Source organism: Mesocricetus auratus, unplaced genomic scaffold (assembly GCF_017639785.1).
Source record: "Mesocricetus auratus isolate SY011 unplaced genomic scaffold, BCM_Maur_2.0 Super-Scaffold_100014, whole genome shotgun sequence".
NCBI lineage: Eukaryota > Metazoa > Chordata > Mammalia > Rodentia > Cricetidae > Mesocricetus > Mesocricetus auratus.
Window position 1 is genome coordinate 31,461,440 of NW_024429197.1, and position 13,052 is coordinate 31,474,491.

At 45.2% G+C, this 13,052-nt stretch overlaps 1 long non-coding RNA gene across 1 annotated transcript; it reads right to left on the reverse strand.

Moving 5' to 3' along the window:
• Positions 1–1,368: 1,368 nt before the first annotated feature.
• LOC121144109 lies at positions 1,369–2,382 on the reverse strand. Its single transcript, XR_005881427.1, has 2 exons — positions 2,160–2,382; positions 1,369–1,985 (listed from the first exon to the last, which is right to left on the reverse strand). It is a non-coding gene; the product is annotated as an uncharacterized LOC121144109 (long non-coding RNA).
• Between the last annotated feature and the right edge of the window lie 10,670 nt (positions 2,383–13,052).

Sequence of the window (13,052 nt, forward strand, 5' to 3'; positions counted from 1 at the left end):
TGCAAAACTGTATGTGCATGGTTCATCTTCATTACATATATTTTTCCTTACTGAGAACCTCTGCACAGACTTGTCCACTAGCCCTCAAGGAGCGCTGTGGTGCCTTACCTATGACTGTGAGCTCCCTTAACACACACAGCAGAAGCACTAACTCGCGGTAAGCGTTCTTCTCTGTCACCCGCCGGGCTCTGAGCCTTCCTCCCAGGTCCTTTGCTGTTCAAACAGCACGGTCAAATTAGATGACTTTTAGGGTAGAGATCCAGCATGGCGACCCCATGCACGCTGGCACACACTCCGTCAACTGAGCATCATTCTGTAGTTAACTTCTTCTAACCGCGAGTTTACTATTGCAAAGTTAAAACATTAACACACTTCAAGTTTGTATTCTAATACAAATCCCCACAGCAACCATGTAACAATGTGGTAATATAAAATATCAGGTTGGAGTTTATTTCTTATTCACATCCGAACGTCTCTAATTCAAAAACTTGCTGACTTTACAGTTTTCTCTATCCAGAGCCATAATGGTTTCAAAGAGCTGAAGTGCCTCATAACTTCAAGACATCTTTTTTAAAAAATTTTTTAAAACTTCAATACATCTTATAAATAGCAACCATGAGATCTCTGAGATACCTATCATATTAACAGTAGTACATTAAAAATAATGGTTTCCTTCCAAAGCATTCTTTAATATTTAACAAAAAATTGTTGAAATTTTTATTTAAGATGTCAGGGTGGTATGCTGTCTGACTGCTGAAAGCTGGGGTACACAAAAGGAGTCCCTGGAGAGCCGAGGTTCTGCTTTACATACTTATTCCCAGAGCTCGCCCTTCATCTCCGTTGTGCTTTCCAGACTGATCCAATTTGGGGGCTTCCTGGAGAGTGCTGGGTTCTAATCAGCACCATCAGGAGGAGTCCGAACAAAGCAAGATGAGGAAATGCAGAGCCCCTCACGCCCCTGAAGCAGTGAACCCGCTACCCTGTCCTACAAAGACACGCTCGCTGTCCGCAGTCTTCACCCAGACAGAGACGAGCAAGAAACAGTGGCTGAGCGCCGGCCTCATCTACTCGACAGGTGCAGCTCCTGGGAGGACCAGACCCTCACTTTGTTCCTTCCCTGCGCTGTGCTGACCTCCAGGCCTCATTTGTGACCGACCCCTGGGGAAGCCACAGAAACAGCGACAGAGAGACGCTCTCGAGACGCCGAGTTTCTCAACGTTTCTATCCTCCGAAGGTCCCAACCCTTCCCTTTCATGAGCAGGTTAAAGGTCTATTCCCCTCCCTGTTAAGTTAAAGCCACCAGGCCAGCTCCCCAGATATGACTCAGCCCCCTAAATGAAACACTTGCACCTCTCTTGGACAACCAAAAAGAAGTCAGTATTTATTTATGTCTTACTTTTTTTTGGAGAATTTCATACATGAATACTGTATATACGTAATTTCCACCCCTCTCTCCCCGCTCCATCTCCTCTCGTGTCCCTCACGCTCCCTCCCGAGAGTACTCACGGCTGCCTACAAACACACTCACGTTGGAGGCATTGGCAGACAACCCCCACTTAATGGGAATCCTGAGCTGTGTGGCAGCAGGGGTCCACGCACCCACCCCAGCTTCGGCTTTCTTCAGAACTTTGGGCACTTGAGCGACTGCAGAGCGAGGCCGTTTGAAATGCACACACGTTGACTAAGTGGATGGGTCACTTCGGGGCCGTTGGGCTGCCATTCCCGATGATGAAGGTCTTCCCACAGGCCCGACAGCCCGAAGCGACCAGGGCAGAAAGAGAAGCCAGACACGGGTGGGGGCAGCCTGGCCCAGGCCAGTGCCGCCCTTGTCGAGGCAAAGCGAGCAGCGGAGAGCCTGTGAAAGCCAGGCTTGACGTCTAGAGGCGCACCGTGCCCCTGCAGCCAGCAGGCGTCTTAGCCTGGCCTGTCCCTGCCTCCGGGCTTCAGTGCCTTCGTGAGGAAGCCCTGGACCAGTCCTCGGGAGCCTGCCAGCGGGGTGGGGTGGGATCCTACAGTGAGTTCCTCAGGCAGAACCAAGGTTGATGTGGCCCCTGCCACCCTGCTCCCCCTCAGGACCGCCCCCTCCTGCCAGGCCAGCCTTCGCCCTCACAAACCCTTAGTCTTTCCTTGACCAGTACCAGCTGGGTCTGAGATCTCACCACGGGCAGTGGGCGGGGCCTTCTCTACCCAAAGAGGCTTTTCCAGCTGGCCGCCTAGTCTTCTGTAAAGATGGTGATAAAATAAACCAGCAAATACAAACACGAGTAGACACAGGAGTAGGCGAGCAAATAGAGGAGGAAGTGGATGGCTGGGTGAAGGGACTCCATGTACAGCCTTCCGGAGGGGCCTCTCTGGAGGCTTCATTCAGCTCTGGCCCTCAGAGCGATGCGGTCTCTATAGCAACAGGTTCTATCAACAGAAGGGTCGGAGAGCTGGCAACGAGGCCCTGTGCTCCCAGCTTTCCAGGACCCTTCTTATCTGTAGGGAGGGCAGGGGACACGTGGAGGCACTCCCTCAGCTGGGACGGTGGGACCGCTAACTGTCATCACCCACTGGATGCTTTTCACTGACTGGAGTCCCTGGCATGATTTGGAGGGCACACAGAAGTGGGGAGGCCCCCCTTTCCTCAGAGCTTGCAATCTCACCAGCCTGGAACACGAGAGCTCAGGGACTCAGAGCACAATTGCATGCACTGTTCACTCCCTCCCTCACTGAGCTGGGCCCAGTGTAAAGAATCAGGAACATCCCTATGTACTTCCTGACAAGACTGATGGTATGGTTATGATCCTGGGCGTCGAACACAAGGCCTCCCCAGTGCTAGGCAAGCACTCGACAGCTGAGCTGTATCCTCAGCCTAAATAAAGAGGGCCCGCCACAAAATGTTACTATTAGAGTGACATAGCAATCTGATAGTGTTCTAGAGGAACAACGGGATATACCTAGTTCTGTCTGATGCCGTCAACAGACTGGTGGCCCTGGAGGTTAAGGCGTCTGTCACGTATCTGACATAAGAAAGAAAAGTAACGGCAGAGGCAGGTAGATCTCTGTGAGTTCGAGGCCGGGCTGGACTGACAGCCTCCAAAACAAATACAGAGAAATCCTGTCTTGTAAAACCAAAAGAAAGAAAGAAAGAAAGAAAGAAAGAAAGAAAGAAAGAAAGAAAGAAAGAAAGAAAAGTAGCTATAGGTGATGAGAAATGTACGTGCATGGACTGCTGCTTACTGGTGAGTCAGTTGATGAGCGGCAAACTAGAAATAATTGAGTCCCCCAAAGTAAAACTGGGTGGCATTCAGGCATTGGGTGCCATATTGTTGTGGGATTCCTGCCTGAATTCCGTTGCCCGTTTAGCCCCCAAATAACACACAAGATGCTATATTAATTATGAAGCTGCTGGCCGTTTGCTTGGTTTCTTACTGGCTAGCTCTGACTTAAGTATTGAACCCATGATTTTTTTTTGTTTTTTGTTTTTGTTTTTGTTTTTTTTTTTGAGACAGGGTTTCTCTGTAGCTTTGGAGGCTGTCCTGGAACTCACTTTGTAGACCAGGCTGGCCTCGAACTCACAGAGATCTGCCTGCCTCTGCCTCCCAAGTGCTGGGATTAAAGGCATGCGCCACCAACGCCCGGCCTGAACCCATGATTGTTAATCTAAGTATTTCTCTTACCAGAGAAAAGGGTCTGGATCTCTTACTCTGGCGGCCTACATCGTGTCTGCCTTTGTCTCTCTTTCCCAGAATCCTCCTTGACTCCTTGCCCCACCTATCTTGCTTCCCTATTGGCCAACAGTGCTTTATTCAAACCAATAAGACACATACTTACAGAATGACATCTCCCAACATCTCCTCTTTTCTGTCTAAAATAAAAGAAAGGTTTTAACTTCAACATAGTCAAATTATATATAACAGAACAGTTATCAAGCAAAAACTATGGTTACAATATTTAGCCCATTAACACTTAGTAAGAGTTAAAGAAAGTATTTTATTATCTATCCTATCTGTGTGAGTCTAAAGTCTTATATGTAGCTTATCTTTTATCATAACTAAGGAAAACTATAATTATAACTATCTGTCTTCAACTCCATCAAAGACCACAGAAGGATAATATATAAACCCTAGAATTGACAGAGACAGCTCAATGCCTGGACAGTCACCCGAAGTTCCTCTGTAATGTTGGGGCATCCATCTTCAGCACATAGGCCACAATGTGTCCAGAAGACTTCTCATCAAAGCAGGAAATTTCAAACTGTCCATCTGCTTTGGCAGTCTGTCATTCATTTTTCTGTGTCCTGCAGAAAGTCTGGTAGACCCTTCCATGAAGCAGGAACCCTGTAAGACTGAGTTAAGCAGTCACTTTCCTGTAGGTCCCGCATGTCCAGTTTATACAGCAACAGTCAAGCAATCCAGTTAAGAGCAGTTTCTTGCCCAAATGGCTAATCTTGCCATGTTGAAAGCAAACTCCATAACGAATTTCTTCGATGCCTATCTTCCTCTCAGATGTAATTGGTGCTGCCAGGAGCACACATTTCTCATTGTCAAGAAAAACCCTAAACCATTTTAAATGCCATTTTCTGAAGGTCTTTGAAAGGTTTGAGGACTATCTATCTTAAATGTATCTCTGTATATCTAGAAAAACTATAAGTTCTGACTATTATAAGTAACTATCTATAATCTGTACTTAATTATGCATTATGTTTCAAAAGATCAGTATAAACACAAAACCACAATACTTAATCAAGAGGAGAAATGTACACATCACAAAATTGACCTTGAATTTGTATCAATAAATAAAAAACCATACCAATACAAAGTATTCGTTTCCATACCATAATTTCCCTTTTACCTTTAAAAAGAGATTGGTTGTGATCATTAACCAAGTATAAGCAACCTCATTTAAATGAAAACAAAGATTTATAAACAATATTTGGTAATTTGGATGTTGCTTATTCCAAACTGCTTCCTGCTGATAGGGGGTACTGTCCATACCATGGGGATCATGACAAAACACAGAAATCTGTATTAAGTCCTTGTTTCTGTGGTCTGTAATGCTGCATCATCTCAACTGTCTTAGATGTTGGAACACCTGACCCACTGCTTCTGAGGGTCTTGCTTCATCAAACCACAGAAGCCTGGAAGGAATCCACAGCTTTCCATTTTCTGTGGAAACATAAACAAAAACTCTTTTCCCAAGCGACTTGTCCTTATATTTAAAGTTAGAAGTCAAAGCATTTTTGAAATATATAAGTTGGATTAATTCAGCAGCATTTATAATCAAGTATATTTTAGCAGTTGTTCCTTCCTTAGCCACTGAACAACTGAAAAACACAATAGCATACAGTATCCAGACTTTCTGTGTATTTTCCATCTTTACGTGGCTTATATTACTGTATTTATTTTACTTTATTTATTTTTTCTCTGGGACAGGGTTTCTCTGTGGAAATCTGCCTGTCTCTGCCTCTGAAGTGCTGGGATTAAAGGCATGTGTGCCACCATCGCCCAACCCATTCTTCCTCTCTCTTTTTTTTAAAACCAGTTTATCTTGTTTCTTTTTCTCTCACAAGCCTATGTATATTTTTAAACACACGGTAAACCTACTAGAGGTTTTACTGCATCTGAATCTGACTTTACTGTAAAACTTTATGTCTTTATGTTGTCAGCAGGGCCTCTTAAAAGAGCCATGAGGTTTTTCCGTTTATGCTGAGTCAGGAAACCTCCCTTAAAGGAGCCGCGTAGTCTCTGCTCGTCTCTAGCAAAACAGAGCTCACCTGAGAAAAATGCTGCTACCAAGAAGCCGTGCTCCTCTCTGTTCTTTGGTTTCTAAAATCCCTTTTAAGCTTTTGTCATTCTACGTGGAAATTCGCGATCCCACTCCTGACAACCGCATGTTGGGCACCATCCTGTTGCGGGATTCCTGCCTGGGTTCCATTGCCGGTTTAGCCCCCAAATAACACACAAGGCACTATGTTAATTATGAAGCTGTTGGCCGTTTGCTTGGTTTCTTACTGGCTAGCTATGACTTAAGTATTTAACACATAATTGTTAATCTAAGTATTTCTCTTATCAGAGAAAAGGGTCTGGATCTCTTATTCTGGCGGCCTACATCATGTCTGCCTTTGTCTCTCTTTCCCAGAATCCTCCTCGACTCCTAGTCCCACCTATCTTGATTCCCCATTGGCCCACAGTGCTTTATTCAAACCAATCAGACACATATTTACAGAATGACTTCTCCCAACATTCAGGAGGGACTTTAATGTCTTCTTCAGGACTTGAACATTTTCCTCCTTTTGATGAACACACCAACCTCCTTCAGAACCACCTGGAAAGTTTATTAAAAATCCACGTTCCCAGCCATGTATGGCGGTGCACACCTTTAAACCCAGGACTCAGGAGGCAGAGGCAGGCAAATCTCTGAGTTCAAGGACAGCCTGGTCTACATCGTGAGGTCCAGGCCAGCCAGCACTACGTAGTGAGACCCTGTCTCAAATAGCAAACAAATAAAATAAAAGTGGAAAAATCCTAGGGCATACTCCACCTCTTTGACTGAGAATTTCTTGAGGGCAGATCTGAGATTTCAATACTCTTCTTGGTGGATCCCTGGTTAAACATCCAAGAAACTGAAGTGTGTGGTGTGGAGGAGGTGGAGGAATCTTGGGAGGTTCTGGGAGGAGTGACCCACTGTTGGCTAAGGATTTACTGAGAGGACATAAATGAGAAAAGTGGAGTGTTTTGTGTGCGGGCTTCTGCACAGTGTTGACAAGAGAGAAGTTGAGACACACATTGCAGGCAGGGAGTCCTCACCTCACCCATGCATCGTGCTTTCTCCCTCATCTCACCCACGCCTCGTGCTTTCTCCCTTACCTCACCCACGCCTCATGCTTTCTCCCTCATCTCACCCACGCCTCGTGCTTTCTCCCTCATCTCACCCATGCATCGTGCTTTCTGAACCGTTAGATGCTGTGTTCTACTCTGTTTTGTCTCTTTCCTGAGGTGGGGTAATTTATAACGCATGGAGGTTCATTTGGTTCATGTTTCTAGAAGCCCATGAGCCTGGTTCTTCCATTTGTGTCCCCGTAATAGAAGACAGAGAATAAAGGCGCGTCGGGGGTGGGAGGGGGATGGATTTACTGTTGTAGCATCTAGATTATAGCAGGAACCCACCCCTACAGTCACAACATTAACCGGTTACAACTGTCACACTGTCCTGTGTTCTTACAGACATGAAGTGACAGTTGAGCAGACTTCACCGTCCAACAAAGCTAGATTTTCTTCCTTTCTTCCCCCTTGTTTTGTTTTTGAGACAGGGTTTCTCTGTGTATCCTTGATTGTCCTGGAACTTATGCTATAGACCAGGCTGGCTTCGAACTATGTAGAGCTGCCTGACTCTGCCTCCTGAGTGCTGAGATTAAAGTTGTGTGCCACCATGCCCAGCTAAGCCAGATTTTGAGTAAAGGGAAGAGAGGGAAATGTATTTACTCATTAATACAGGGAACTTAATTGGGTAATTTAACCCTCCATTGTGAAAGCCTATGTTACCCAAATTAAGATAAAACTTATTTTAAAATATGGAAACACATGAAAAACATTGAAATTAATGAATTTAAGCTTTTAGGAACTTAATGGGGAGGCAATTCTGTGCATTGATGCCATTGATGCCGGGGATCTATTTCTATTTACATTTCTTTTTATCGTAGTTCTGATTAAATTTATTTATTTACTTTATGTGTGAGTGTTTGTGCAGGCACACACGTGTATGCATAGGAGGAAGAGGAGAAAGAGGAACCAGGGGGCATGGGCGGCAGTGGACAGGACCAGGAGTGGCGTGTAGGTGTCAGGGATCAAACTTGGGTCATCAGTTCTTGGCAGCAAACACATCTACTCGCTGAGTTATCTTTCTGGGAGCAAATGTGGATGGTGAGACTGTAAGGATGCTGCAAGCTTTGTTTCAACGCCAATGTTAGTTACTTTTCTCATTTTGTGGACAAAAATGCCTGACAGAAACAACTTGGGGGAAGAACGATAGTTTTGGACTCGCCGTTTGAGAAGGATGCTGTCCATCATGGCAGGAGGCAAGGTGGGAGGAGCATGAGGTGGCTGGTCACGTGGCATCTATAGTCAGGAAGTAGAGAGAGATGAGCTTATTATTATTATTATAATTATTATTATTATCTTGGTTTTTCGAGACAGGGTTTCTCTGTATTGTTTTGGATGCTGTCCTGGAACTCACTCTATAGATCAGGCTGGCCTCAAACTCACAAAGATCCACCTGCCTCTGCCTCTCGAGTGCTGGGATTAAAGGCATGCGCCACCAACGCTCGGCTTACAGTTATTTTTAGATTTCACTTTATGTGCATGGTTGTTTTGCCTGTGCACCACATGCATGCAGTGCCCTCTGCAGCCAGAAGAGGGCAGTAAACCTCTGGAATCGAAGTTAACAGGTCTTCCAGCAGAGCAGTCATCTCTCTAGTCATATGATGCTTAGTTTTGTCAACTTGACATTCTAGACTCACTTGGGAAGGGAGCTTCAGTAAGCAACTATCTGGATCAGGTTGGCCTCTGGGTATGTCTGTGGGGATTGCTTGATTATATTAATTGATGTAAAATGACTCATCCACGGTGGGCGGCACCACTCCCAGCGTTTGAGTGGAGGAAGAGCTGAGTGGCTAGCTTGCATGCTCATTCTCCTCACCTCTGACTGTGGATGTAACCAGCCCTCTTCAGGGTTCTGCTGTCTCGAGTTTCCAGCAATGATGCACTGCAACTTGGAGTCGTAAGCCAAACAAAGCATTTTTCCTTTATAGCTACTTTTGTAGGGATATTTTATCACTGCAACAGAAATGAAACTAATACAGCTGGCTTTGTGTTCTTGTTTGTTTGTTTGTGTTTTTTGTTTGTTTTTTAACCAGACAGGGTTTCCCCTGTCTGTTGTGGAACTCACTCTGTAGACCAAGCTGGCCTCAAACTCACAGAGACCTGCCTGCCTCTGCCTCCCCAGTGCTGGGATTGAAGATGTGCACCACCACCTGGCTTCACGAAGGTTCTTGGCGATGTTTACTTTTATTGTCCCCTTTTCAGAAAGAATGCATGCTCTGTTAATGCTGAGTTTGCAATGGCTTCATTCTTTTCTCTCCGTTTTTACTCAGTCTGAGACCACAGCCCATGGCATATGTCACCTACACTCAGGGAGTCTTCCCTCAGTTAAACATCTGTGGAAACTCAAAGATCCAGAAATATGTTTCCTAGGGATTCCAAGTCCAGTGGGCAATGAAGAGGCTAGCATTGGGACTACTCACTCTTACACCAACATCGCATCCAATGTTTTAAATATTGTTAAAGATTTATCTCTATGCATATAAGTGTTCTCCCTGCATGCACATATGTGAGCCATGTATATGCCTGTGAATGACCAAACCTGGATCCACTGAATAGCTCCTAACAGCTGAGCGGTCTCTCCAACCTCAGGGCATCCAATGTTTTAATCCTATTTGACACTAATTACTTAGGTTAATATTAGACCCTATAGTTAGAGGCCCAGTTTCCTAAGATTGTACCCATTTCAGACACCAACCACTAGTCCCGGGTCTCTTGATACTTCTGACCCACTGACTCTAAGTCAGGGGTTTTCACAATCCCCTTCTCGCTGGGGATCAAGACCAAATATAATGGAAGATACTCAGATACGCCTATCATCGCATCACAAAAAAAAGTCTTCTGGGCTGGAGAAATGTCTCATGGTTTCCAGTACCGTGTCAGGTGGCTCCCACCACCTATAATTCCACCTACAGGGGAAGCTGCTTTGTCCCCTCAGGGATCTGCATTCACATGCATCTAACCACACATATGCACATAACAAAAAACAAACCTTTAAAAGGGCTTCAGAGACCCCGTGCCGGAAGAAGGTCAGATGTGTATCATTTCAGAATGTCACAGCCAGACACTATGATGTCGTGGAAAAAGTCACACAGCTTTGGGCAGAAACTGAGTCCCACGTGTTTTGTTTTCTATCTGTGTGGCCTTAGACATGTTATTTAGCTTCTTTCTGTGTTTATTTTTTCTTCTTTAGACCTGTAATTTATGCTCACAGTAACTATCTTTTGGGGTTGTTACAAGGAGAGGGAGAATGTGCTTCAAGTACCGAGCCCTGTGGCCCCCACATTAGCAAGCACTCTGTGAGCGTTGGCTTGGCTGCCTCTGCTGCCCTGTCTCACCCTCTCTCCAGAGAAAGTCTGTGTTCCTGTGATACGCTAGGCTCAGCTCTTCTGCTAGAGTGGATGGTCCAGTTAGTTAAATTCCTACTGACGTACGGTTTGGGACAGGAAGTGAGGAACTGATACTGGTGGAGATGTGAACTTCTTTGACAATACCCCAGGAAGTGTCAAGGTATAAGACATGTGGGCCAGCGATGACTTTCTCATGACTGCTGCCTGCAAACACAGGTCAGGACAGACAGTGGGACATCCTCTCATTCCTCAGCATAACCTTCTGACTGGTGCTTTGTTCAGCTGGGGTCCAGCAACAGTTAGCCACTCGCCAGCTTGCTCAGAAGGTGCTCAGTGTTACCTTTGAAGGTTCTGTGTCCCCAGAACCCTCTTGGTCCAGGCAAGTCAGGACATTGGACATAATGTGTTTGGGAGTCTGTGCCCTGGGTTTCTGACTGCTGGCAGTAGATGCTGCAGCTGCCAGACTAGCTCAGCTGGGAGAGCGTGAGGATGAAGAGGTCCGTTCCTAGGTCTAACCCCTGGGTGGTTCCACTTTTAGCATCAGAAAAGATGAACTTTCTTGAACCTGGATTTCTTCGTCCGTGAGAACACGTCATATTCCTCCCTGAATTTGTAGTGGACTCCGTATTATTAAATTAAATGTGCACACAGCGTTTGCAGTGTTGCGGGATATCAGTGAGTGTCCGTTGTTTCACCCAGACTTCCCTTGGGGGTGCTGTGTCTCTCAGCACCCTGGAACTTCATTTCAGGGGAGGAAGGTGGCTCATGAGCATGGGGGGCACTGTCCATCCTTCCCCCCTTCATCCCACATTCCTCTGCACACCAAAGCAGTACAGCTTTCATAAGCCATGATGAAAGCCGGCAAACCCTAAGCCCGCAGTCCTCTCTAGCTTATCTAATGTGTCTCACATGCTTCCCATTGGTGCTAACTGTATCTGGGCCATTCTCTGTCCTGTGCACTTAATTCATAATCCTTCTTACTCCAGGGGGCTCCAGGGCTGCCAGGGGCTCAAAAGTTTGTTCTTAGAATTATTCAACCGCAATCAACTAATTACTCTGATGAACTGTATATCTCTACCCCCATTTGCTTGACTAGGTTGGAAACAATGACAGGCATTCATCTTAGATTTATCTGTAGAGACTCTGACAGATTGAGAATTACAGAGTTCATTAAGCTGTCTCTTAAAACAAATATCTCTGATTTAACCAGCAAGTGAAAGAGGAAAAAGCCACAACCCCTCGCTGATCAACTAAGTGAAGACATGTTTAAAGAAAATGGGAGGTTGTGACTGCTATGGACTGAAGGAAACTACTAACGCATCTCCCGCATTTCTGTGGAAGAAATTGCCTGTGAAAAGAACGTTCAGTGTTCTGGTAGGAGTCGTTCTTTACCTACAATATGTTCAGAGAGAAACAGGACATTAGTCAAATATTTTTAAAATTAAATTTCTAGTGTTCTTAATGATGTTAAATGTCCCAGAGACCCCATTTATCAAACAACATGGACATAATGACTCCATGCCTTCTGGTGGGGCTCCTGGGCCAATCTGATGGGTTATGTGTCACAGGCATGCTATAACCTGGTATATAATGATAGCCTTCTATCTTTTTTGGTTTATACAGTTTTACTGGTCTTTTATACTTAATAAGATACACATGAAAAATATTCCTGTAAAAATATCATCATTCTATATGAGGGTTTCAAAATGCAAATGAGTTTTATTAGACTCTCCTGGTTGGCATCGCCAAATAGGTAAATATTTCTTGTTCTAAGGCATGAGACAGTGTATTGATCCCATTTTAAAGGCTTGGGGTCTGGGGAGATGGTGCAGTCAGGAAAGTGCCTGCCTCATAAGCATGAGGACCTGAGTTCAAATCCCAGTACCCATGTGTCTGCAGTCTCAGTGTAGGAAAGCAGAGACAGGAAAATACCTGGAGCTTGCTGCTGTCCAGGTTCCAGCTAGCCTAGTGAATGGGTGGGTTCTGGGTTCAAGTGAAAGACTGACTCAAAACAGTAATACAGAGAGTGAAAGAGATAGGATCCAGTGTCAATCTCTGGCCTTTATATATATGTATGTGCAGACATATACATGCAGACAAAAAAAATTAAGCCCCAAATGGCCAAGATAGAGATCTGCACCAGGGTGACCCAGCCACGTGATGGGGGAGTGTGACAGTGCTGTGCTCCACTCAAAGGTTCTGGAACAACTTGGATCTGAGCTGCTGTTGAAACAGGGTTTTTGGTGCGCAGAGGGCTGAAGAGACAAATTGGACCAGTGCTGTTCAGTGGAAGAATGTAAGAGACACATGTAATTTCAGATTCCCTGGCAGCCACATTAAAACAATGAAGAGCCACAACAAAAGGTAACTTAACTATTTCAGTATGTCTTCTGTGTAAAAGTTTGGAGATACTTGCATTCTTCTCTCCTTTTTTCATACAGTGTCTTTGAAATCTGGTATGTATTTTATACCTTTGGACCATCTCAATTTATACAGGGCTCACAGGTCACAAGCGGGGATAGGGACACAGAATGGCAGCTTGGCAGAATCCTGATGGCACCTGGAAAGCCAGTATAGCCTATTCCAGTCTTGTGATTGGAGGTGACAGCGATGACTTCCTCCTTACCTCCCCTCCAGGGGCCCCTCCTCTCTCTCTGATACCTATAGTGGATGCTAACCTCATACCAGGTGCCAGATACCACAGTGGGCATTCCAAATGCATTGTCTCTGCCCTGTAGGAATCACAGCCACAGCTCGTAGTTCCAGTAAATGAAATAACTAAACAGGAGCAATATAGAGTAGTGGTTAGAACAGACTCAGAGGTTATTCTCACTGCTCCTGT